Here is a 24,713-nt window from a genome sequence, read left to right as displayed (position 1 = left end):
CTGGTTTTGGTATCAGGGTGCTGCTGGCCTTGTAGAATGAGTTCAGAAGTGTTTCTTTCTCTTTAATTTTTGGAGTAGTCTGAGAGAGATACATGTTAACTCTTCTTTAAATGTATGGTAGAATTTACCTGTGAAGCCATCTGGTCCTAGACTTTTGTTTTCTGGGAGGATTTTTTAATTATTGATTCAATTTCATTACTGGTAATTGGTCTGCTCATATTTTTTATTTCTTCCTGATTCAGTCTTGGGAGTTTGTACATTTCTAGGAATTTATCTATTTCTTCTAGGTTGTTCATTTTATTGGAGTATAATTGTTTGTAGTAATGTCTTATGATGCTTTTGTATTTCTGTGGTGTCAGTTGTAACTTCTCTTTTTTCATTTCTGATTTTTTTTTATTTGGGCCCTCTTCTTTTTTTTTTATGAGTCTGGTTTATCAATTTTGTTTATCTTCTAAAAGAACCAGCTTAGTTTCATTGATCTTTTCTACTGATTTTTTAGTCTCTATTTCATTTATTTCTGCTCTGATCTTTATTATTTCTTTTCTTCTACTAACTTTGAGTTTTGTTTGTTCTTCTTCTAGTTCTTTTAGGTTTAAGGTTAGGTTGTTTATTTGAGATTTTCCTTGTTTTCTGAAGTATGCCTGTATTGCTATAAAATTCCCTCCTAGAACTGCTTTTGCTGTGTTCTATAAATTTTGGATCATTGTGTTTCTGATTTCATTTGTCTCCAGATAATTTTTGATTCCCTCTTTGATTTCTTCAGTGACCCATTGGTTGTTTAGTAGCATATTGTTTAACCTCCACATGTTTGTTTGGTTTTAGGCCTTTTCTTTCTGCAGTTTTTTCTTGTAGTTGATTCTAGTCTCACAGTGTTGTGGTCAGAAAAGATGTTTGATATAATTTCAATCTTCTTAAATTTATTGAGCTTTGTTTTGTGGCCTAGCATGGCTAGGAGTATATTATCCTGGAGTATGTTCCATGTGCACTTGAAAAATGTGTGTTCTCCTGTTTGGGGTTGGAAAGTTCTATTTATATCTAACATGTCATTTAAGGATGGTGTTTCCTTATTGATTTTCTGCCTGGATGATCTGTCCATTGATGTATGTGGGTTGTTAAAGTCCCTACTTTGTTACTGTCAGTTTTTCCCTTTGTATCAGTTAATATTTGTTTAGGTGCTCCTATATTGGGTGCATATATATTTACAACTGTTATATCTTCTTTTGGATTACTCTTTTTATCATTATGTAATGTCCTTCTTTGTCTCTTGTTACAGTCTTTGTTTTAAAATCTATTTTGTCTGATGTAAGTATTGTTTTCCCAAGTTTCTTTTCATTTCCGTTTGCATGGGCTATCTTTTTCCATCTCCTCATTTTCAGTTTGTGTGTGTCTTTAGATCAGAAGTGAATCTCTTGTAGCATCATATATATGGGTCTTGTTTTTTCATCCATTCAGCCATCCTATGTCTTTTGATTAAAGTATTTAGTCCACTTACACTTAAAGTAATTATTGATAGGTATGTACGTATTGCCATTTTGTTGTTTTCTGGTTGTTTCTGTAGTTCTTCTCTGTTTCTTTCTTCTTCTCTTGCTCTTTTCCCTTGTGATCTGAAGACTGTTTTTAGTGCTATGTTTGGGTCCTTTCTCTTTTATTTTTTATGTATTTATGAAAAGGTTTTGTTTGTGGTTACCATGAGGTTCATATATACCAACCTATGTATATAGCTGTCTATTTTGATGATTCCTTAAGTTTGACATTCTAAAAGTCCTAAATTTTTATTCCGCCTGCCACATTTTATGTTCTTGATGTCATATTTTATATCTTTTTATTTTGTGTATCCCTTAACTACTTATTGTAAATATAGATGATTTTACTACTTTTTACTTTTAACCTTCCTTCTAGCTTTATAAGTGGTTAATCCACTACATTTGTTATATGTTTGCCATTACCAGTGAGATCTTTTCTCTCATAATTTTCTTATTTCTAGTTGTGGCCTTTTTTTCACTTGGAGAGGTCTCTTTAACATTTCTTGAAAGGCTGGTTCAGTGATGATGAATTCCTTCAGCTTTTGACTTGTATATAAAATTCTTTATCTCTTCTTTAAATCTGAATGATAACCTTGCCAGGCAGAGTATTCTTGGTGGTGGGGTTTTTTTCCCTTTCATCACTTTGAATGTATTGTGCCACTCCCTTCTGTCCTGCAGTGTTTCTGCTGAAGAGTCTTATGGGACTTCCCTTGTATGTAACTGGTTGTTTTTCTCTTGCTGCTATTAAGATTTTCTCTTTATCTTTAATTTTTGACATTTTAATTATAATAGGTCTTGATGTGGATCTCTTTGGGTTCAATCTGTTTGGGAATCTCTGTGCTTCCTGGACCTGGATGTCTGTTTCCTTCCCCAGGTTAGGGAAGTTTTCAGCTATTATTTCTTCAGATAAATTCTCTGCCTCTTTCTCTCCCTCTTTTTTTTTCTGGGACCCCTATAATGCAAATGTCAGTATACTTGATGCTGTCCAAGAGGTTCCTTAAACTATCCTCATTTTTCTTAATTCTTTTTTCTTTTGTCTGTTCAGCTTGGATGATTTTCACTCCTCTGTATTCCAGATCACTGTTCTGTTCTTCTATGTCATCTAATCTACTCTTGATTCCCTCGAGTGTATTTTTCATTTCAATTATTGTATTATTCAGCTCTGATTGGATTTTTTTTATGTTTCTAGTTCTTTGTTGATGTTCTCACTGTGTTCATCCAGAGTTATGTGAGAGTCTTTATGATCATTACCATGAATTCTTTATTGGGTAGATTGCTTATCTCTATTTCATTTAGTTTTTTTCTGAGGCTTTGTCTTGTTCTTTCATTTGGAACATATTCCTCTGTTTCCTCATTTTGCCTAATTCTCTGTGGGGTTTTTGTTTTTTGTTTGTATTAAATATGTTCATTACATCTCCCCATCTTGGAGAAGTGGCGTTATGTGTCCTATGGGGCCCAGAAGCACACTCCCTTCTGGCCACCAGAGGCAGATGTCTCAGGGGTCTTTCTATGTGGGCTGCATGCACCTTTCTGTTGTGGAGGTCCTGACTGCTGTCAGCATGTTGGAATGCAGGGCTGGCCCCTGGCCTGGCTGATTGCAAGGTCTGGCTTTGTGCTCTTGCTGCAAGTGTGCTGCAGGGGCAGGGAAAGCCCCTGGCACAGGTGGTTTTGAATCCCAGTGGCATGTGACTACTGGGGGCTAACCAGTTGGCAAGCAGAGCCCCAGCGCAGCTGGCTGAGAGTCCGAGTGTCACATGACCACTGGTGAGTGGTATAGGCCCCCAGCTTGACTGACTAGCCCAATGGCATGCAACTGCTACAGGTGTACTGGTAAGTGGGGTAAGCCCTGGCATGGCTGGGTATGAGGCCTGGTGGTGTGCAAGTGCTGCAAGCATGCTGGTAGATGGGACAAACCCCCAGCACTAATACACTAGAGGGAGGATTCCAAAATAACACCCACCAGCACCTGTGTGAGCATGGTAGAATGAGATGACAAAAATGGCTGTCTCCATTGTCTCAGTCACTATGAGGAGTCCCAACTGCCTCTTGCCCCTCTAGGAGGGTGTCCAAGGTCAACAAGTAGGTCTATGTCAGTGCCTTTCAAACTGCTGGCTCTGCACTGGAACTCAGAGCAAGTGAGTTTTTGCCCTTTAGGAGTGGAGCCTCAGTTTCCTACAGCCATTTGGCTCTCCCAAGCGTAAGCCCTTCCAGTGTTCAAAGTCAGCTGTTTTGAGGGCTTCTCTTCCTGGTGCAGGAGCCTCAGGCTGAAGAGCACAATATGGGGATTGGACTCCTCCCTTAGGAGGACCTCAGTGGTTATTATTTCCTCCTGCATGTGGGTCACTACCCCCAGGGTGTGGGTCCTGACTAGACCATGTCTCTGCCTCGCATTTCATTGTGACTCCTTTTTTATATCTTTAGTTGTGGAAAATCTTTTCTGCTAGTCATCAGGTTGTTCTCAGAGATAATTGCTCTATAAGTAGTTGTGGTTTGCCTGTGAGAGGAGGTGAGCTCAGGATCCTCCTACTCTGCCATCTTGATCTAATTGTGAGATTCTTTCCAATGGTGTCAAAAAGTCTTGAGGACCAGGGTGGAAAATGGTGCAAGAATTTTGAGTTCATTGCCTTCCATTTCTTTCAAGGATCTATTTTGTTTTGGCAATATCAGACACTAAGTAAATATTTACTAAAGAACAAATTGCTTAATTAATTTTCACTCAATGTATTTTCCTCCAATGACTCCTTAGGCTAAATTAACAGGTTTTTGCCAAAGGCCAGCTTTGGTTGCTGCCAGAACAAAACCTCTTTAGTAGGTCTATGTACAAATGCAGTAATAATTACAATCACATGTTTGTTTTATTCTACTAAATAAATATCCTCAGATATGGGGGAAATTTTTAAATACATTATACATTGAAAAGGTAGAAATTAAATGCATAAAATATAACAAATTATTGTGGTTAATTTACTGGATATGATTGGGAGGGGGCAAATCAATAATCCTGGGCTTTGGTCTCCTCATATCCATCAAAAATTCCTAACAGCTGAGGATGGTAGAATACAGCTGCTGCCCTTGGGTAAGCAGCACCTTCAGCCCCAGGCATGTCACTTCTCATTTGTTGCTCAACACTCTGTCAGGAAAGAACCTTGGATCACAAAGTTGTACAACGCATGTGTTGTTCCTTTCTGTTCTTACAATAGTCAAAATTTGTCTGATGAGGAGAGTTTAGTCATTATGTCAAATTTTCTTAATTTCAAAATAAATTTTCTAAAATTTCGAAAGGCTTATTTATCCAGCTATTGTTAGAGACTTTCATTTTCAGCTAACTAGACAAGATATGGTTGCTAATATTGGTGACAACAAATACAAACCTTGTAATCAGCCCATTTATAGTAATATCTGTTCAGTAGCTTTTTAAATGTAACACATAAATTCTAAGGGATAGTCTGAATGCCATAAATTAATTGGTGAATTAGTTAATTCACCATAAGTGTCATTTATAGTGATGGGGAATTCCGTGACTCTATGGAAACTATGGGAGCCAGCACAGTTGAATTGGTCTCATTTATTTCACTTAATTTAGAGGTGCAGGTAGAGCTTTCAGAGCTTTCTCTGAATCTTATTAACATCCCGAGAAGACTGACATATGAAAAATGTAGCCAAGAAAGATGAAAATACACATAACTAAGGTGCAGGGAATCTCACCAGGCTTGTCAAGATGTGCAAACACTAGCACACTTTTCTGACTTCTTTAGGAGGTGAGCACACAGGTGGAATGGAGAGTTCTCTGACAGGGTTCATGATCCTCTCAAACTTTCACAGGTCAAATGCATGTGCTGACAAACATGAGACAAGGTTTCCCAAGCTGTCTCAAACAGCCCTTAGACACTTAGAGACAAAACTGTATTTCACTCTATTGTTTTGAAAAGTAATAATTCAAGTAATAATTCAAGTAATAATTCACTTTAACCTGCAGGTTTCTTATAAGAACTTATATAATTTCTCCATTTCTCTGAATAATGCATTTCTGTTCATTATAAATTAGTTGAATTCCCATGGCAGATCAGGACACCATTTATGGTTTAAGAAAATTAAGGGGAATAAAAGATCAGACTAGAGTTAAACGTGGTAGTGGAAAAATATCTGGCTGGTATATTTCATGGAATGTTTTGCAATCGCTTTTAAAATCTCTGGAAATCTAATGCTGAAGAACTTTATAGAAATTAAGGAGTTATTGGCAAGGTCTGTTGACTGAGACAGCTCAGTGGAAATATACCAATCCCCAAAAATAATAATTCAGGCTCTCCCTCTTCTTTCTCTAACAGTCGCCTGCCATCTAGTGGATGTATTACAGTGTCGTCATGAATTGCTTTCTTTGAAAAGAATGAACAGTACTCACTGGAATAAAGTAATATTTTTTTAAAAATAAGAACAGGGGCAGGAGCTTGTACTACTACCCACCCCCCCAGAATAAACCATATATGAAGGAAAGACTTAAAAGATCCATGGTGGAGTCCTTTCTTACCAAGACTTTTGAAAAACAGATTATTTTTGTGCTGGACTAGTCAAAAACCAATCCCACTAAATCAAGGCAAAACTAAAGTAAGTTAAAAGAGAATTGCTCTTTTTCATACTTTCTTTGCATGTTATTTTTGTGCTAATTCAATAAATAAATTTATTTTTCTTCAGCATACTATAATATTAACATTTGTGCCAAAAATCATGTAATCAATAGTTATTTATAGAGCACCTCCAAAGATCTACACCATGGGAAGCACAAAAAAAGGAAGAGATGTAAACCCAGCTCTTACATTTAGAATCCAGTCAGGAAGAGAAAAATAACCCAAATGCAACAGTCAGCAACCGTGCTAACTTATGTGGTCCAAAGGAAGGAGACATCAGTGAGAACAGGAGAAACTGGGGAAAGTTTGTAGTGAGACTTTAGGTGTATTTTGAATATAATTTGGAAACAAGTGATCAATTCCCTGGGGCTGGAGACAGTGAAGGAGTTTTCTTTGTAGGAATGGGGATTTACGTCTTAAAATAAGGGGAAGGAAAATGGATCTTAATGATATAGACTCATGGAAGTGACCCACCGATCTGGGCCATTTTGTACGCTGATCAAATATCACCTGAGCAAATTTTGCAACATCGTGAAGATCTTTATGAAAAAGTTAAATTATATTGCTACTACCATCTGAGTCATTAGACCCTTCCTTATTTGCCCTCAGTTTAGCAACAACTGGCTAATTGTAAATGGAATTAAATTCCTGTAATTGGACTCTAAGAACACTCCTGCAAGCCTTCCTATCAACCAAAGAGAGGTTCCTGATTGTCAGACTCTTGAAACGTCTGGGAAGGGAAACATAAGTTTATAGAGCCAGGTGCATCCATGAACTCCCTACACATCCTCCCGGGGTTCCCTCTGCCAAAGGGTGGGGCTAAGCTGCCCTTTGGAGACTCAGGCTGTGCCCTGGAGAGCACACTAACCAAGGGTCACCAGTTATTCTTTCATTCCCCACAAAATGGATTCTGTTACTATAAACTACTGTTCATCTCATTTTAACATGAATTTTAGCATACCTTACATTTTAAAGGAATTCTTCATCCTAGAGTTTAATTTTTCTGTTCTCATCCACCTATTCTTTGACTTTGGGGTCCCTTCTTATTTATAGGACCTAAATAATAATAATTAAAATTGCCATTTTTTGTCCACTATATACCTCTTACTTATGTTCTTTTAATTATGAAATAAATTTTCCTAAACATAAATTAGGACTTTTACTAATGAAAACCCTATAAGATTATTGTTGTCTCACTTTTGTAGATAAGAAAACTGATGTTCAGAGAGACTATGCAAATGGCACAAAATTACACAGAGAGAAACAAGGTAGGGATTTTATTTTAGATCTTTCTGATTTCAAATCTTGCATGTGTGTGTTGTTTATTTTATGGACTCGACTGCTTCCTACTAAAGAATATATTCTAAAGTAATATTTGATCTTTTGACCTTCCTCTGTTGGAGCTGTAGTCTCTAGATACATTTCCTCACAAGTCATAAGCCTTGATTTAATCATATGTATTAGATAAGGAAAAAGACCTTTTAGGTCAGGGAGTACAACTTCCTGCAAAGAATAGGATTTTTCCCTATAAAGCATTTATTGCTCCAAACACATTTATAATAAATATCACATTTTCCTATTGCACACCCCCCATGAAGTCATCTTGCCAGTATCCAAGATTGCCTCATAAAGACTATCAAATATTTCCCATCTCCCATCTCAAGCCTCTTGACGCTATAGTTTCCCATCCTCCAACTTCTCTACTTACCAGATGGAAATGTTCTGTCATTTCTACTCAGGAGAATCACTTCTTCAGTGGTTAAGCTGTCACTTGACTCCAGAGGAGGGACAAAGTTAACAGAGACTCTGTCACCAGTGAAGACTTTGACAAAGAACAAAGTGACCTGAACCCAAACCTGAGGAGAGGCTTGGTATCCTCAGGAGCTCTGTTAGCACTCACGTTTCTGGCAAGCACTTGCTCCTAAAGATTTTTAAGAAAGAGGAGTAGAGAAGGGCCCATGTGAGTGCTCTGGTCCTCAAGAAATTACTGGCTGGCCCATTGAAATAGTGTTAAGTCATTCCTAAGGAAAGAAGGAATTCCTAAGGAGAAGGATTCTTAAGGAGAAGAAAGTTCTGGTTCCCTTTGGGTGTCTCCCAAACATTAAAAGAACATTTCACTGGGCCACAGACACAAGAATTACCCTGAAAGTCAACTTGTACCATGTCGCAAGCAACTTCTTCCAGATGGAGGGTAGTTCAAGGTTCTTCTAGGAAGTGAACCCAAAAGTCAAAGAAATAGATTCTACCACTGGCTTCTCCTAATTAAGCAAAAGATTTACAAAAAGATATCAGAGATTTAGAAGACTTAATTAAAAGTTGCAATCATGTTAAATACACACTTCAATTTGAGAGGGATACTAGGTCAGCTTGGGGGGTTGATGGCTTTGGTGATACTGGTCTGTATGGAGACAAACTGGAACACAGAAGGCAGAGGCTGCTACCTCTGCTATGGTGCAGGGAACATCCAGGAAAAGCAGGTACCCTGTCTACTAATGATCTAGTTTGCAATTAAGAAAAGTTAAAATGTTTTTTTGAAATATAACTCTGGCAGGGGTTAGGGGGTAAGGTAGGGAGAACCCACATTGAAACCTGCCATACTGGGTGCTACTGAAAATCTGTAAAGAAACAGCTTAACAGTAGCTAAGAGTGCACAGAGTCACACAGCCCCTAATTTCAAATACTAACTCTGCTACTTATGACCCAGGAGAAGTAACTTAACCTTTCAGAACCTCAGTTTCCCTATCTGAAAACTGGAATTTTGTGAGGATATCCCAGAAATAATGTCTGGAAGGACCTAGCACACTGCCCGGTGCATTCTACTTGCTCAATCAATGGAATTTACAGAAATAAATAAAACAGGAGGCTGTTAGATTTATGGCCATAACTAATTGTTAGATTTATGGCCATAACTAATTGTCCATTGACCAAAACAGAAGCAGTATCTAAAAGTGTTAAGCTAGTAAACAGAGCCTTTTTGCTCCATCTTCACCAACCAAACCCCCCTTTCAACACTCCAGAAGGCTGCTTGCTATCTCACTCATCTATTGACCCCAGGATCACATCAAATAGGGCATTCCAATCTTCTCATGCACAAGGTCAGCTTCAAATCCCTAAAAGGTACCGCAGATGCCACCAGACCTCCTATTGTACACGTTGTTAAAGCCTCAGCAGGCAAAGACCACCAAGGACAAGACTGTGGTCTGACAAACTCAGATCTATTTAATAGATGCAGCAAGGGAGTGTGCTCCAGCACTACCACTGCTGCAGGAATGCCAGCGCTGCTCAACAAGACAGAGGGAAGAGAGAAGTCTTTTGTAAATCTTGACTTCTGTGAAAAGAGAACCTAAGGGAAGTAGAGACCAGCTCTGGGTTAGTTGCTGTTTCTGGGACAAGATTAGGGAAAATGGGTAACTAAGGACCGGATGCTGTCATCAAGCAAGGTCGGTTTAGTAATTAAATATCCCCAGTAATAGATGGGTATAGAAAGCAGGTCTGGGGGCATCATTCATAAAAGGCAGTCACTCAAAGACAGGGTCACGACAGCACATGACAGCTGTTGTAGGACCTTGGGAGCTGATTTATCTGGGTCTGTCTTCCCAGCCTAATGAATGACAGGGCTGCTTTTCCCTTTTTCACTCTGAGACAGTTTTCACTCTTTCAGTCCTGGATAAATCTTTCCTCTTTTGAAGTTGTCCCTAGAAACTGTGAGTGGGGTTGCTGAGAATCCTCTACTATTTCTGCAGCTTTTCGGTAAGTCTAAAACTATTCTAAAATAAAGTTTATTGAAAAAAACAAAAAGTGGCCTCTACACAAGCCCTGATAATGCTTATTTATCTTCCCACAAGCACTGCGTCACAAGGACGTAACTCCAAGTCATGTTTTAATGCCTAAAATTCTTGGTTCTTCCTCATTTTCAGCCAAAATCTGCTTTGTTCCAAAGCTTCCCTTCCAAGGTCCCAGATAGATCTCTGAAGCTACAAGTTACCTTTTTTTCCAGGATAGTTTTTTTAAAATATTATGGTTTTATCCCTAAGACTCTTCTCCAGAGTAAATCTCTGCCTCAGTCCCCTCCTCCCCAATCTCTGGCTTCACATCAAGTGCCCAGCGACCCTCTTGGAAGAGGCACCCTTTGGACAGAGCCCTCCGGTGTGGCCAGACCCCGTCGGTCTGGGCATCCCTGGTGGTAGTAAGGGCCGTGCCCATATCACCCGTCTCAGCAATGGCTCGTGCTGTTGACTCATATTGCACTTGTGGAACTAAAATCCCCTACGTCTTTCCCGTAGGAACTGGGGTCAAGCCAGCTGTCCTCTCCACCTTCCTAAAGTCACATAGTTTAAGCCAACATAGAACTTTACTGGTAATATTCATCTTGTAAGTTTCTCCTACCTGTCAACACTGCAACAAAAGAGAAGAGGACTAAGAATAAGAAATTCTGGGTGCAGATTCTAGTTCTCTAACTGCCTGCATAACGTTAAGTAAGTCATTCTATTCCTTGGGGTCTTGTTTCTTTGCTCGTAGAACAAATGCGTTGCCATCAGACAACCTCTAAGATCTCTTCATGTCTCCTCAAGCCCCTGTATATTAGGATCAGTCTATTTTGCTATGTTTCATCTTCATTTTACTGATGAAGAAACTGACTCAGGGGATCGATTAACTTGCCCAAAATGGTATAGTTCCAGAATTCTAGCAAGAACTGTCAGGGTCTAAATCCTGTGCCCTTTCTCCTACTCAGAACAGCCTCCCCTTGACCTTGTTCAGTTCGCTTGCATTGTTGATCTCTCCTCTGCTTCAGCACACAAGGCTACCAAGAACCTTATTAGTCTGGGGAAAACTGTCTGTCCCTTGGTAACCTGCGCTGGCTCTCCCATCCTGTTTCTCCCCTTCACCACCCACCTGCCTAAGAAGACATCTGTACCCCTGTTTGCATCTCCCCATTCACTTGTTTCTTCATCCCTTGAAAATCAGGTTCATTTTTCTTACACACACTGAAACTGGTCTCTTAGGCAGGAGACCCAGTAGCCAGTCATTATCACCATTGACCTCTCTGGCCCCATTTCCTTCTCTCCAGAGTTTCTTAAGGTTTTTGTTTGATCTCTTCCTTTTAGAAATCTTCAACTATCATCTCTACACAAATGGCGCCCAAATCTGCACAACTAGCTCAGACCTTCAGACATATATGACAGGATCATTTACTGTGATACTAACTCCCTGTGTTTTCTTCTTTCTGCTACTCCAAATGGGCAGTGTGGCCCTTAGAGATCCCACAGAGGATTTTGCTGTGTGGAAATCTGAAGGCCCTACTCAGTCCAAATTCTGTCCAATAACTGTAGGCAGCCCTGGGGTAGCCTTTGTCCAAAGCACTATTAATAGCTAAAAAGCCATAAAGCAGGTAAAAGTCCACAGTGATATTTAGCAGGAAGTCGGAGAGCTAGCAGGTATTTTGCCAATCTCTCATAAAAGTACAAAAATATTCTCTTTTCAGCTAGAAGAAGAGCAAGTGATAAAGTTTAAGAGGAGATCTGGTTACCTAGATGTGTAAATAAATATGGTTTGTTTTAGGGCCAAGAACATTTTTTAAAATCCTTGTCCTTTTGCATGTCATGGAAACAGTCAAAACAATCCATATGACAACTTTTTACTGCAAACAAGAATGTGCTGTACACATCGCTGAAACAAAACAGAAACAGCAAGACTAAAAGTGAGAAGAGAGCTCAACAAAGGATTCAAAATGTGTAAAAAAAGAAGAAAAATCCTCTTCATTCAAAGATGTACTTGAGAATGCTATTTAAACGTCTTTCAGTGTTTTGTGAAACAGAGGGGAACTTTACTTGGCGTGAGGATTTAGATATAATATGAAACTGAAGGACCAAGCTTAGAAACTCAGAAATCCCACCACAACAATTTACTCCACCCCTCAAAATTGATAGTCAATAAAAAACTAAATTTAGACTTTTTAAGAGACCACATTAATTTAATTTTATAGTACTATAAAAGCTAAATATTAAAATATTCTATAAATTCTCACATAAGGCTCAGAACATTTTAAAGATCTTCTCCTTTATATTTTCTAGAATATCCCTGCCTGTGGAAGACAAAAGTTTAGTTTAAAATCTGTACCACATGCAGCAATGTAATAGCTTTTTTTTTAGTTAGGTCATGTACAGATTATTTAAGGACAGTTTCATATTTCATTTCACTTGAATTCAATTTTTCGCTGGGAAAGCACGTTCGTGGTAAGGGTGACATCATCAGTGAAGCACTTCCAGTGTCTCCCTGCTGGCGGAACGCTTCCTGCCGGAAGTGGGCCTTGTTTTCCAGTCATGGGAGTGCATTTCAGGATGTCAAATTGAAGGGGGTGTGGTGTGAATATGAAAATATTTTTTACAAACCAAATTACATCAGACCTAGTAGAAATTACAAAATATGACTCTGCCCATCCTGGGGAGAGAAAAAGTTGTGAGAGGTGGTAAATTCAGGTTAGGAAAGTAAGAAAGAATTTGGGATGTATGTATTCAAGCAGGGAGCAGGTGTAAACATTCAGAAACTACAAGTGGTCCCTGATATCCATTTTTCCCCTCTTCCAAGTAACCTATGTTTAGCTATGCACGTGGCCACAGTGAATAAACACTACGTTTCCAGGAAGCTGTAGGTGGCTGTGTGACCCTTAAGCTCTAACCCAATGAGACTGATGTAGAAGTTCCTGTGACAGCTTTCAGGAATGTTAGTTAAGAAGCAACTGGTATTAGCCCAATTCTGCTGTTGGAATGCAGGTCTTCAGTGTCAGATCTCCATCTAGATTATGCGCACAAAAAGCACACCCTCCAGCTGGCAGAACAAAAACCTAGAGGTCTCAAACTTGAGGATTTTGTGGAGCAGAGCTGCCACACCTGCCCTCGAAGGATGGGTTCGTTTCCTAGGGCTGCCGTAACACATGACCACAAACTGGGTGGCTTAAAACAGCAGACATTTATGCTTTCACAGTTCTTGAGGCTAGAAGATGGAATTCTGTGTGTCACCAGAGCCACGCTCCCTCCAGAGCCTCTAGGAGAGAATCCTCCCTTGCCTCTTCCTAGCTTCCGGTGGTCGCTGGTGTTGGGAAAATGTAATTAAAAACAAAATCTCCTCCCAACCCAGAAAATGCCTCTATAAAGCAGAAGAGAAGGAAACAATTTTATTATTAATTAAGCATTAAGCCAGAATGTGAGGCTCATTACAGGCAATCCACTAAGAAACTTCAGAGACAGACACAAATCTCACCCTTTATAGAGCCAAGCAGACACAACCCATTCCATACATGTTCTCAAGATAAACAATGACTAGTCCTCAACTAAAAGGACTTAACAACTCCACCTGTCACACACAGTTCATCCTGCTCACAGGTTCACCTGGTAACTGGGGTGGCCATCTCTGTTTGTTAATTGACTTTATCTGAAGGAAAATTAAACGTCTCATGTCCTTATGGCAAGAGTGAGGCGCCTGCAGAAGTTAGACTCCCAAGGAAACTGGGAGGCAGGGATGTTATCTTCCTTAATGATTGTATTTCAAGTCCTCGAGAAAGACATTCCTGGGGGCGGAAGGGGTGGGGGACTTATTTAGCTTTTAAAGAGATTTACATACATTTGGAAGAGATAGAAAAAGAATTTATACTTAATAGCTTTCTGTAGTAAGTAAGAAAAGGGAAGAATGAGGAGTCTCTTTCCTTAGTTTCAAAGGAAGCTTTGTTTCTAATCTGTGTTTCCCTTACACTGGGCAGTCCTTGGCTTTCCTTGTCCTGTAGATGCATCTCTCCCATCTCTGTCTCCATCATCTCACGGCATTCTCCTTGTGTGTCTTTGTGTCCAAAATTCCCAATTAGGACACACGCTAATCCAGGATGACCTCATCCTAACTTGGTTATGTGTGCAAAGACCCTATTTCCAAATAATGTTGTATTCAAAGGGGTCAGGGCAAGGGGGTTAGGACTTCAACATATCTTTGGGGGAGGGGATTTACACAATTTGAGCCACAGAAATGGCCCACCTGAAAAACTGTATGTTGGAGGAAAATGTCTGACTTGGGGTTTTTGTTACTCACAGCCAAGTAGCTCTCAGTTCTGAAAGAATCTGGTGACAAATTAAAGACTCCCAACATCCTGCACTGAATCAGTGACCTCTCCCACGGGGGTGTGGGGAGCACTCTGGAAGATGCCCTGGCCACCTCCTGTGTCACTTACCCTTTACCATCTCAACCTCCACCCGGTTACCCTTCAAACACCAGATTGATTGTAACCTTGAGGTGATGTCTACATTTTATCTCCTCATCTAGCTGATATCTAAAACTGTTTAAGAGGAAAGATAAAACCTTTTAATTTTTCAATTAAAGTGAAAGTCCTAACAGACATATGCCAATCGTGGTAATGCTTTAAAGCAAATGAGTTTCAGTCAAAATGCAATCAAACTATCAATCAACAGATAAAAATTACTGACGTTAAATCCTTGGCTCCTTTTTCTAGGAAGGAGCAAGTGTTGAGAGCAGGAGCGTTTTTTATAGGTCATATCTGGAATAATATGATTAAAGTAATTTTTGAAAAGATAAAATGGAAAATTGATTTAAACTTCTAAAATATTTAAATATTTAGAATTTATTACTAGACCAACTAGTGAAATCCCGAACATGCCATGACAACAAAACGAAAAGCCCTCTTGTTTTGGCCTTGTGGTAATTCCAAACTGCTCGAGACAGACTTATTCTTCTCTGTTGCAATAAGATTATAGAACAAAATGCATGCCAGGGCAGAAACGTAAAAACTCAGAATGAAAGCACATCTGCAGAAGTAAAATGTGTGGGTAAGTTGTCCACAAGGAGGTCATCTACAGCAAGAACTGGGAGAGGGCACATCTGAGCTGAGCTCAGTTGATTAAGGAAATCCTTTTTAAAGGCCCAAAGTTTTCAAGAAAAAGAATCTCAGAAATCTAGATTTGCACTGAGTTGAACACCACCCGTGTAAGGTCCAAAGGGGTACAAGTAATAAAATCTGATGGTTCTTCTCTATCCCAAATGCCCAGGGATCGTTAGCAAGCAGGTGGCTGGTTAACAATCCCTGAGCAGTAACACACAACACACGCTGTGGCAGAGATTCTGAAAATAGATGCACCCCAGGCAATGTTAACAAATCTGCCGAACGCATTGTGAATGCTTTCCAAATATTTGATATTTAAGCAAATAATAAAAAAGCAGCCATATTTATATAAAGCTATGTAAGTCTGGTATTACTACCAATTCTTTATAACTGGAATATCAATGAGATACTGGAATACAAATACTTAAGCCAAGATCACTCATACCTTCTGCAAATTCTAAGCATCAGTTACGTTTAATCCTTTCTTGGGTGAAAAACAAAGGAATATCATTTGCTTTGTCTCATGTGAGAAGTAAGTGCATTGGAAGAACATAAACTTTCCTATCATCTGTAGGTCATTTATTCATTCAACAAAGATTTATTGACCACTAACAATGTCCCAGGCAATGTGCTGTGCAACTGGAGATTCTGGACATGAATAAGAGACAAACTTATTCTTTGCTTGGGTAATATTTCAGGAACATCCATCTTCACTTCTTGGTCAGGAAACAAGGCTATGTGGCATCCTGGTGGTCATTATCCTGAAGGAATTCAGTACTTAGAGGGCCCTCCCAATCTCTCTGTTCCCTGACCTCTTCTTTTTTCATAACTTTCGTTTCCACCCTCCTTCCCCCATTTCTTCCCGTGGCCCTGCCTGGCACGCTGTCTTCACCTAGCCCTTCCCAGCCCTAAGATGTTACATTTCAGGGCACTGCTCTCTTGCCCACCTTGTTCTGTCATTCCCTTTTTCCTGCTGAGCTTATTCTTCAGCCTAAATGAGTCTTCCAATGTGGCTTATTCCTTCACTTTCTATTTTTCTTCCCTGTTTATTATAACCGTCACTTAAAACATGCTTTTACTAAAAGCCAAACTCTCTTCCTATTTTGCCTTTCTAAAATTACTCCAACTCTGGGCCAATCCAGCTGTTCCTCCTCTTGGCTCCATATACAACTTGCTAAGTGCCATTGCATAAAAAGATTTCACAAACTATGAGATGAACGAATTTGAATACCTACTTATTTATGGCCTAGAACCCCAGTTGGATTTTCAATGCTGACAGATAATTCTCCAACCTTGAGAGACTTCATCCCATATTCCATTCTGAGGCCATTCCATATCTTCATCAGTTTTTTCAAGTATTCAGTCCTGCTGCCTCTCCCTCATTTCTTGGGTTGATGGCCTTAACTACTTCACCAGAAAAATGAGCCACTGACACAAGCTGCTATGAGTGGGTTTTCTGACTCTATCTGAGTTGATACTTATACATAGGCAGGAGCAGATTGGAAGAATGTCCTAGTCCCTAACCTTGTTCTGCCTGACCAGTGTTCAGGGTAAGAAATTTATCTCTCTACCTTGATGTGCCCATTTTCCCCTCTCATTTCCATACAATTGTCTTTCCTCCTGTTTGCAGTGAACCACTCTGCTCTATTCTGTACCCCAACCTCTTACCCCTCTTTAAGAACCCTATGACATTTAGACAATCTTATACTTCTTTCTCACTGCTGCATTCTTTTTCTCAGCCTGTACCCACGACCAAGCTTATTCCATGTTAAAGACCATCTCCTTGACCCCAAATCTTCCTCTATCTACAGTCCCTCTGTTCCTTCTCTTTCTTAGATAATTTTTTAAAAAGAGCAACCAGGAAACACACACACCTACACACACAAACATGTACACACACACACAAACATATATCTCCATGAGACAGCAGGCAAGAAAGAACAGCCTAATAGATCCGGTGAATTGAAATGTAACTAAGAAGATAATCCTGAATTTCAACAAAAAATCACTGAATTGAACTGGATTTTCTTGGAAGAGTCTGAATAAGTTTTCCACAATTAGTGGAAATTTATCTGAGCAGCTAGTTAATTGCATTCTGCAATTTTTGTGCTCAAGTGTAACAGGGTAGGTAGCTAAATTTATATCCAATAAATAAGAAAAGCATGTGTCAAATTAAAAGTTCCTTACAGAGGAAACTGAAGAGATAAATCGAAACCTGTGGCTCTACCAGACGGGATTCCAAACCATGGAGTCACAATGCCTCAAGTATTTTACTATAAATCTAAGTATATTAAATTAGATGAACAATTAGATTATTAAAGTTTTTTAAGCCTGAATCATAAAGAAGTGATCAAATTATAAGAAAAAAACATAAGAAGATAGAATTTTAAAATTCATCCCCCTACCTAGCAGCACATGTATTATGTTGGCTTACTCTCAGTGAACTCACTGACAGAGGTGGATGAGACCAAGTTCCTAAATTACAGTGGGTTATCTTCACTTTATAGCACAAGCATGCATGGAAACTGTGAATAACAACACGAATCTGCCAAAGTCAGGAACGACGTCAGACATGCAGACAAAGGAGAGAGTAATAAGGTCTGATTAACAAGGGAAAACTTCATAAAGGACAGAGAAACCAGGCTGAATCTTGAAGGAGAGGCTTAGGATAGTTCTGAAACAACCAACACACCACACAGAAAGAATTAAAATCAAGGATGTCATCTAACTGTAGGGCAATATTCATGTAAATAAGTGAAAAATAATAAATAATGTTGGATATCATTGACATTTTAATACCTACCTTGGTTCTACAGATGTTAAATTAAAAAATTTTAAAAGCAAAGAGAGAGAAAAGCAGGGTAGCTGCATGCAATGCAGAAAAGCTCTAATTCTAATAGAATTTATAGAAGGGAGTTTATTCAATTAAAAGTCCTAGAGTATGAAAATCTTAAAATAGGAACCAAGTCAAAATATTACTCCTATATCTATTCTTAAATTTTTTTATATGGGGGTAAAGTATGTCTATAATGGGAAAAGAAAAAAATTTTCCTATGTGAGGCCTCTTACTCTGTGTATCATACCCCAAGGGAATATTGCAAATGCTAGTGCTTAAAACTTTTTAAATGAACCAAGATTATTGCTTGCAAATGCATTATGGAGACAGCTCTGGCTCTAGGTGGGAAGATGAAACCAGATAATCCAGTGTGGGTCTTTTCCTTTTCCAAAAATGATGGGTCTTAAAGTGGGTGAATCATTTTTAAATATACTTTTTTTAAAAATAGTGGAGATGAGAAGAATGAAAGCAGATGCTATGCTATGAAAGTGCAGCTGAATTTGAGAGGTACACAAGGGACAATTACACTCCAATAAAAGCCAAGAGGCCATAACTATTTTTTTTCTTTTTGCTTGGGAAAGAAAAAATGAAGATATCTAAAGGCAGTTCTGGTCTACATGCTGTCTGCTAACATCTCAGCTGGGGTGGAGACAGGAGTGATGCAGGTTTGGGGGAAGATAAAACCACGAAGAACATAGGAAACAAAAGAAAAATTCAGGGATGTTTCTATTGTCAATAACTGCTTAGATAAGTGGATTTAACAGAAAGTAAATGTTCTAAAGCTTGTGGTGAAAATGAATACAGTACGATAAACGTAAGTAAGCCTTTTGTATTTGAACTTGGTCCATGTGGGTATTCGTGGTTGAACTATTTTAAAGCTGGCATTCTAACAACAGAAGTCCCAAGACCGACTGGAAAGAGGCTCAGTGGATACTGCAGTCCTTATCCTCTTGAAGTGACTCTAAGACCAAGGTGTTTTGTTTGTTTGGGTTTGATTTTCCACTACTTGCCTCTTCCTCAGAAAGATGGTATAAATTATGTGCAGCAACACAACTTTTGAAGCATGATTTGCTGGAAACTATACTCTATCACAGAAGATAGCCGATTATTTTATTGTGTAACCCTGAATCAGCTTCAACTCTACCGGCTCCCTTACTTGAGTATTTAACACCAAGGCAGGGCTAGCTGCCAGCGGAAGTATCTTGCCCTCCCAGGTCTAAGGTGACTAACCATTCCTTGCTTGAAGCTCAAGTAATGCCTCCCTTAGGGCAGATGTCTTGCAAAGGGGTGTCCATTCTTAACAAGACCCACCGTAACTATCTCTTGTTCCCATTAGACCCATAAGTAGGGTCATAACTCATCAAGTTCCAGAGAGGGAAAGACAAAGTTTGACCCTAGAAAGAAATAGCTTACATACCAAAAGATTGCAAATTTTTACTAATATGTACATAAATATGAACCTGAGACCAAAGAGAACAGACTATAATATTAAATCAGGCTAAATTTATTGATACAAGTACACTTACCTGAGATTTGGGGTTCAGTGCTGTAACTTATGCTGGAAGTGACTCCAACTGTTTACTTGGTTCTTGGCTAAATCCCTTTTTTCCAGCTACCACAATCACAATGTCAATCATCACAGTTAAGGTCTGAGTCAAAGGCTTCTTCATGGACAATGTCCAATGATTCTTCTGAATTGCTTCTGACCATCACAGTTGGTCAACCCAGAGAAGGCACCTGGTTGACTCCGCCTGATTTTGTCAAAGTAACATCTTGCCACTCCCTTAATACATTATTTTACCAACTGATGAGCAAAAGAGTTTAAGAATAAATCATGGGTGGCATATTATACCATTCTTTTTTATATATAAATTTATTTATTTGTTTTTGGCTGAGTTGGGTTTTCGTTGCTGTGTGCAGGCTTTCTCTAGTTGTGGCGAGAGGGGGCTACACTTCATTGCGGTGTGCAGGCTTCTCATTGCTGTGGCTTCTCTTGTTGAGGAGGATGGGCTCTAAGTAACTAGGGGAAAATAGATGCTTCACAGAGGAGTAAGGGAAAAAATATGAACAAGAACATAGCAGAGGGAGTAACTCTATCTTTTCACTTATAAATGTCTCACAATTATTGAGAACCTCATCAAAATTTGAATGCCCAAATACAAAGAAATGTTATTTTTTTAAGTCACTCATCTAATGCTAGATGGTTCATTTGAATTGGACTGAAAGAGTACTACAAGCCTAACTTCCACTAAAAATTGTATGATTTTATTAGTAAAGTCATTCCACTTCTTACAGACTCAGTTTCCTCCACTCTCTAAATGAGGAAAGTTAGGCTAGATCAGTGGCTCTTAAACTTTTGGGGGACATCAACTTATCTGAGAATCTGATGAAAGCTATGGACTCTTCTCCCAGAAAAATGGACTTAGAAAATTTTGCATACCACTTCAGGGATTCTCAGACTCTTTGAAACTCATCCATGGTCCTTCAAGTGGTCCGTGGACTGATGATTTTAAGCCCATGGACTAGATCCTAGACCTCTCCAAAGGTCCATATAATCCTTAAGTTTTATGGGTTTTTCTGTATCAGGTCAGGAAGATAAGACAGAAGGAAAATGATTTGAGAAGACTGTCATGGTTATCTTTGATGTTTCCCAATAGACTGAGCTGACAAAGATTTTCCCAGTCCTAGGACACATACTCTTTCCCAAGTGCCTAAGATGAGATCAGCTTCTTGGAGTTATCAACTTGCTGGCAGGCACACAGAACACGAGGGCTGGAGATGCAGGCTCGCTGGGACTGACAGTGGAACAAGGCTGCTTGCCATTGCCTCCCTTGTCTGTGAAAAAGCTGGGGTGAACCCCAAGGGGAAAGCAGAATGCTAATATTTCCAAATTTCAGGACAGAAACAGGAAACTTTAATAAAGCTCAGGTTTGACTCAGCTCTTCCTACATCATTCATTTGGAAGGCTCTTTCTCCATCTCCACTCTCTGACTCTCCTGACTCCCATTTGTAGACCTCCTGGTCCCCATCTGTTTCTGAATTGCCTTCTGCATGGACAGACAGTGCCAAAATATAACGGTAACACTTTCCTCTCATGAAAAACAGGCATGGTTCTGATCAAAAAGAAATGCTAACAACTCTAGAGAGTGTTATTCAGATAACAGAAAGAGCATCAGTTTTGTGTTCTTTTTTACTATGTAATCAGTATTTTATTAAATACAATAGCACGAATAACACTTGAAAAATAACAGTATACAAAGGAGTTGGGAATGTAATTTAATCAGCCTGCAGAAAATGCTTGGGCACATGTGAATTAAAAATTGGGCTCCTCATGAGATGGTACTTATGAGAATTTGACCCATCAGTTAGGAACTAGAAGAGCATCAGTTTTATATTTAATTTAAACGTGAAAATTACAGGCTTAATTATTTTGCTTTGCCACAATAAATGTATGTAATTTTAGGAGCTCTGTTTTTAAGTGTAAGTTGTTCAACATAGTTGACAGTGACAATGTTGGGCTTCAGAAGACCTGAGTTTTAAGTCGTGCCATTAATTATTTGTGACTTTATAACTTAAAGTCTCAAGATTGGGATAAATTTCCTCCGAATTGTTTTCCACCTCCAAAAATCCTATGATTTGGTCAGCATTTCTCAAAATATAGTTTGGGAAACACTGGCCCTCAAGATGTTTCTTCAAAATAAAAAATGTAGTATCTAAATAACTTTGGGAGATCCTGTAAAACTCTCCCCATCTTCATCTTATCCCTCAAAGATTCCTTATACATGTGAACATATTAAAAGTCATGAGAAATTTTATAAAGAAGGAAGAGAGGAAACACATGCTTAGCTTTGCTTGGTTCACCATTTCCTAAATGAATTTGGCCTAAGAAATCTTTCACTAAACTCTACCTTTTGATGGTCCATGGAACATACGTTGAGAAACATTGTTCAATATATTAACAAATATGTTGATAGTAGAAAATTATTCTCAAGAAAGTGAAGTTGTTAAAAGTTGGAAGGAGGTAGACATTTATAGATAATGTGTAAATAAATAGGAAAAGATCTAGCATTTTTTGAACCAAAGTCAGTGTTAATCAAGTTAAAGTGTCTCAAGTGGATACCTTGATGAAGTATTAAACTATTAATTGGGATCACACAAACCTGAAACTGGAAGGACTGGCTGGGAGGGGAGGAGCATTTCTATGAGATAACCCAGCCACCTTCTACTCTGCGGTTAGCAGTTAGCTAAGCTCTGTGGTTTGACTGACCCCTTGCACATAATACCTTCAGACCATATAAAGCCAGATGCAAGTAAGTCAGACTTTCTAAACTCAGTAAAAGCCTCAGCAGATATTAGTTTCCTAGGGCTACTGTAACAAAATGCCACAAACTGGGCGAATTAAAACAACAGAAATTTATTGTCACAATTCTGGATGCTAGAAGTCTAAATCAAGGTGTTGATAGGGCCATGCTCCCTCTGAAACCAGTAGGGGAACATTAAATGCTTCCCCCTAGCTTCTGGTGGTTTGACAGCAATCTTTGAGGTTTCTTGGCTTGTAGATCCATTACTCCAGTCCTCCATCTTCACATGGTGATCTCTCTGTGTCTCTTTCTTCACAAGGCTGCAAGGACATATTGAATAAGGGACCCATCTTACTCCCATATGACCTCATCTTTAATTATATTTACAAAAATTCTATTACCAAATGGGTTTACATTCTAAGATATGGGGGTTAAGACTTCAATATATCTTTTGGGGGGACACAATTCAATCTATAACAAGACTCTAGGACTTGCTCATAAAGGTCTTAGATCTTCTTATGAAAGGTTTTCCCAAGACCTCTAGTCTTTTACTTATGGTATTTATTGTCTTCTAAGCCTATTTATATATAATTATATTGCAAGTTATTGACTTAGACTCTCATCTAGATTATGATGCACCTTAAACTCTACTGATTGTGAGAGCAACTAAGTTTATCACCTTTTTGTTCACTAAGCAATAAAGCACCTTATAATTTCCATATTGACTTTCTACACCTAGAAATTATGAAGAGACTTGAAGGGAGTAGCAAGAAAGGGCATGGAATGCCTTTGCTTTTGCTATGCACTTAAGTAACCATCTTCTGAATTATATTAAACTGGGAATGTTCAAATGAGAGATAAAGCTTGTGCTGCAAAGCCTCAATAAGGACCCAAAGAGAAGAGAAAAATTCAAAAAGCTTTCTAAACCTGTGATTTTTATGCTTAGTCACAGGATGTAAACATCTAGCCTATGATAGCCAACATTACTGAAATGAACAATTGAGCACAGAGCATCAGGACAGGAACCATTACCACAGAGCAAACGCAGAACTGTCATCGCCCTTTTGCTCTGAATGCACTTTTGCCGTTTGTTTTAATCTTGTATTGCTGCATAACAAATCACCACAAACTTTGTGGCTAAAAGCAACACAAATGTCTTATCTCACAGTTTCTGTTGGTCAGGAATCCAGGAATGGCATAGCTGTATTCTTTGCTCAGGGTTTCACTAGGTTGAAATCAAGATGTCAGCCAGGACTACAGTTCTCACCTACAGGATCCTCTTCTAAACTCATTAGTTGTTGGCAGAATTCATTTCCTTATAGTTGTAGGGTTGATAGCCCAATTTCCTGATAGCTGTTAGCTAAGGATGATTCCCACCTCCCAGAGGTCACCCCTGTTCCTCACCATGTGGCCACCATTGACACTTCACAACATAGATGTTTACTTTCTTCCAAGCCATTCAGAGCACTTCTCTCTGACTCCCTACTCTTTAGCCAGTCAAAGAAAACCCTCTGCTTTTACTGGGCTCACATGATTAGGTCAGGCCCACTCAGCATAGTCTTCCTTTTGCCATATAACATGACATAATCTTGAGTATGATATCTCATAACACTCAGAGGCTCCACCCACACTCAGAGGGTAGGGGGCACACCTCTTTTAATTATACTTTGCAGATGCTGCATTTTTTACAAATTGAGGATTTGTGGCCATCCTGCATCAAGCAAGTCTATTGGCACCATTTTTCCAACAGCATTTGCTCACTTTATGTCTCTGTGTCACATTTTGGTAATTCTCACAGTATTTCAAACTTTTTCGTTATTATTTTATTTGTTATGGTATCTGTGGTCAGTGATTTTTGGTGTTACTATTGTCATAAGTTTTGGGGTACCATGAACCACACTCGTACAAAATGGTGAACTTAATTGATAAATGTTGTGTGTTCTGACTGCTTCACCAACTGGCCATTCCTTCATCTCTCTCCCTCTCCTCAGGCCTCCCTCTTCCCTAAGACACAGTAAAATTGAAATTAAGTTAATTAATAACCCTACAATAGCCTCTAGTGTTCAAGTGAAAGAAAAATCCCACATTTCTTACTTTAAATCAAAACCTAGAAAAGATTAAGCTTAGTGAGGAAGGCAGGTCAAAAACTGAGATGGGCAGAAAGCTAAGCCTCTCATGCCAAACAGACAACTTGTGGATACACAGGAAAAGTTCTTGAAGGAAATTAAAAGTTCTACTCCAGTGAACTCATGAATGATAAGAAAGCAAAACAGCCTTCTTGCTGATATGGAGAAAGTTGTAGTGGTCTGGATAGAAGATCAAACCAGCCACAACATTCCCTTAAGCTGAAGCCAAAACTAGTGCAATGCCCTAATTCTCTCCAATTCTGCGAAAGCTGAGAGAGATTAGGAAGCTGCAGAAGAAAAGTCTGAAGCTAGCAGAGGTTGGTTCGTGAGGTTTAAGGAAAGAAGCCATCTCCATAACACAAAAATGCAAGGTGAAGCAGCAAGTGTTGATGTAGAAGCTACAGCAAATTATCCAGAAGATCTAGCT

This window comes from Eubalaena glacialis, chromosome 12 (genome assembly GCF_028564815.1).
Source record: "Eubalaena glacialis isolate mEubGla1 chromosome 12, mEubGla1.1.hap2.+ XY, whole genome shotgun sequence".
NCBI lineage: Eukaryota > Metazoa > Chordata > Mammalia > Artiodactyla > Balaenidae > Eubalaena > Eubalaena glacialis.
Note: the sequence above shows the minus strand (reverse complement) of the source record.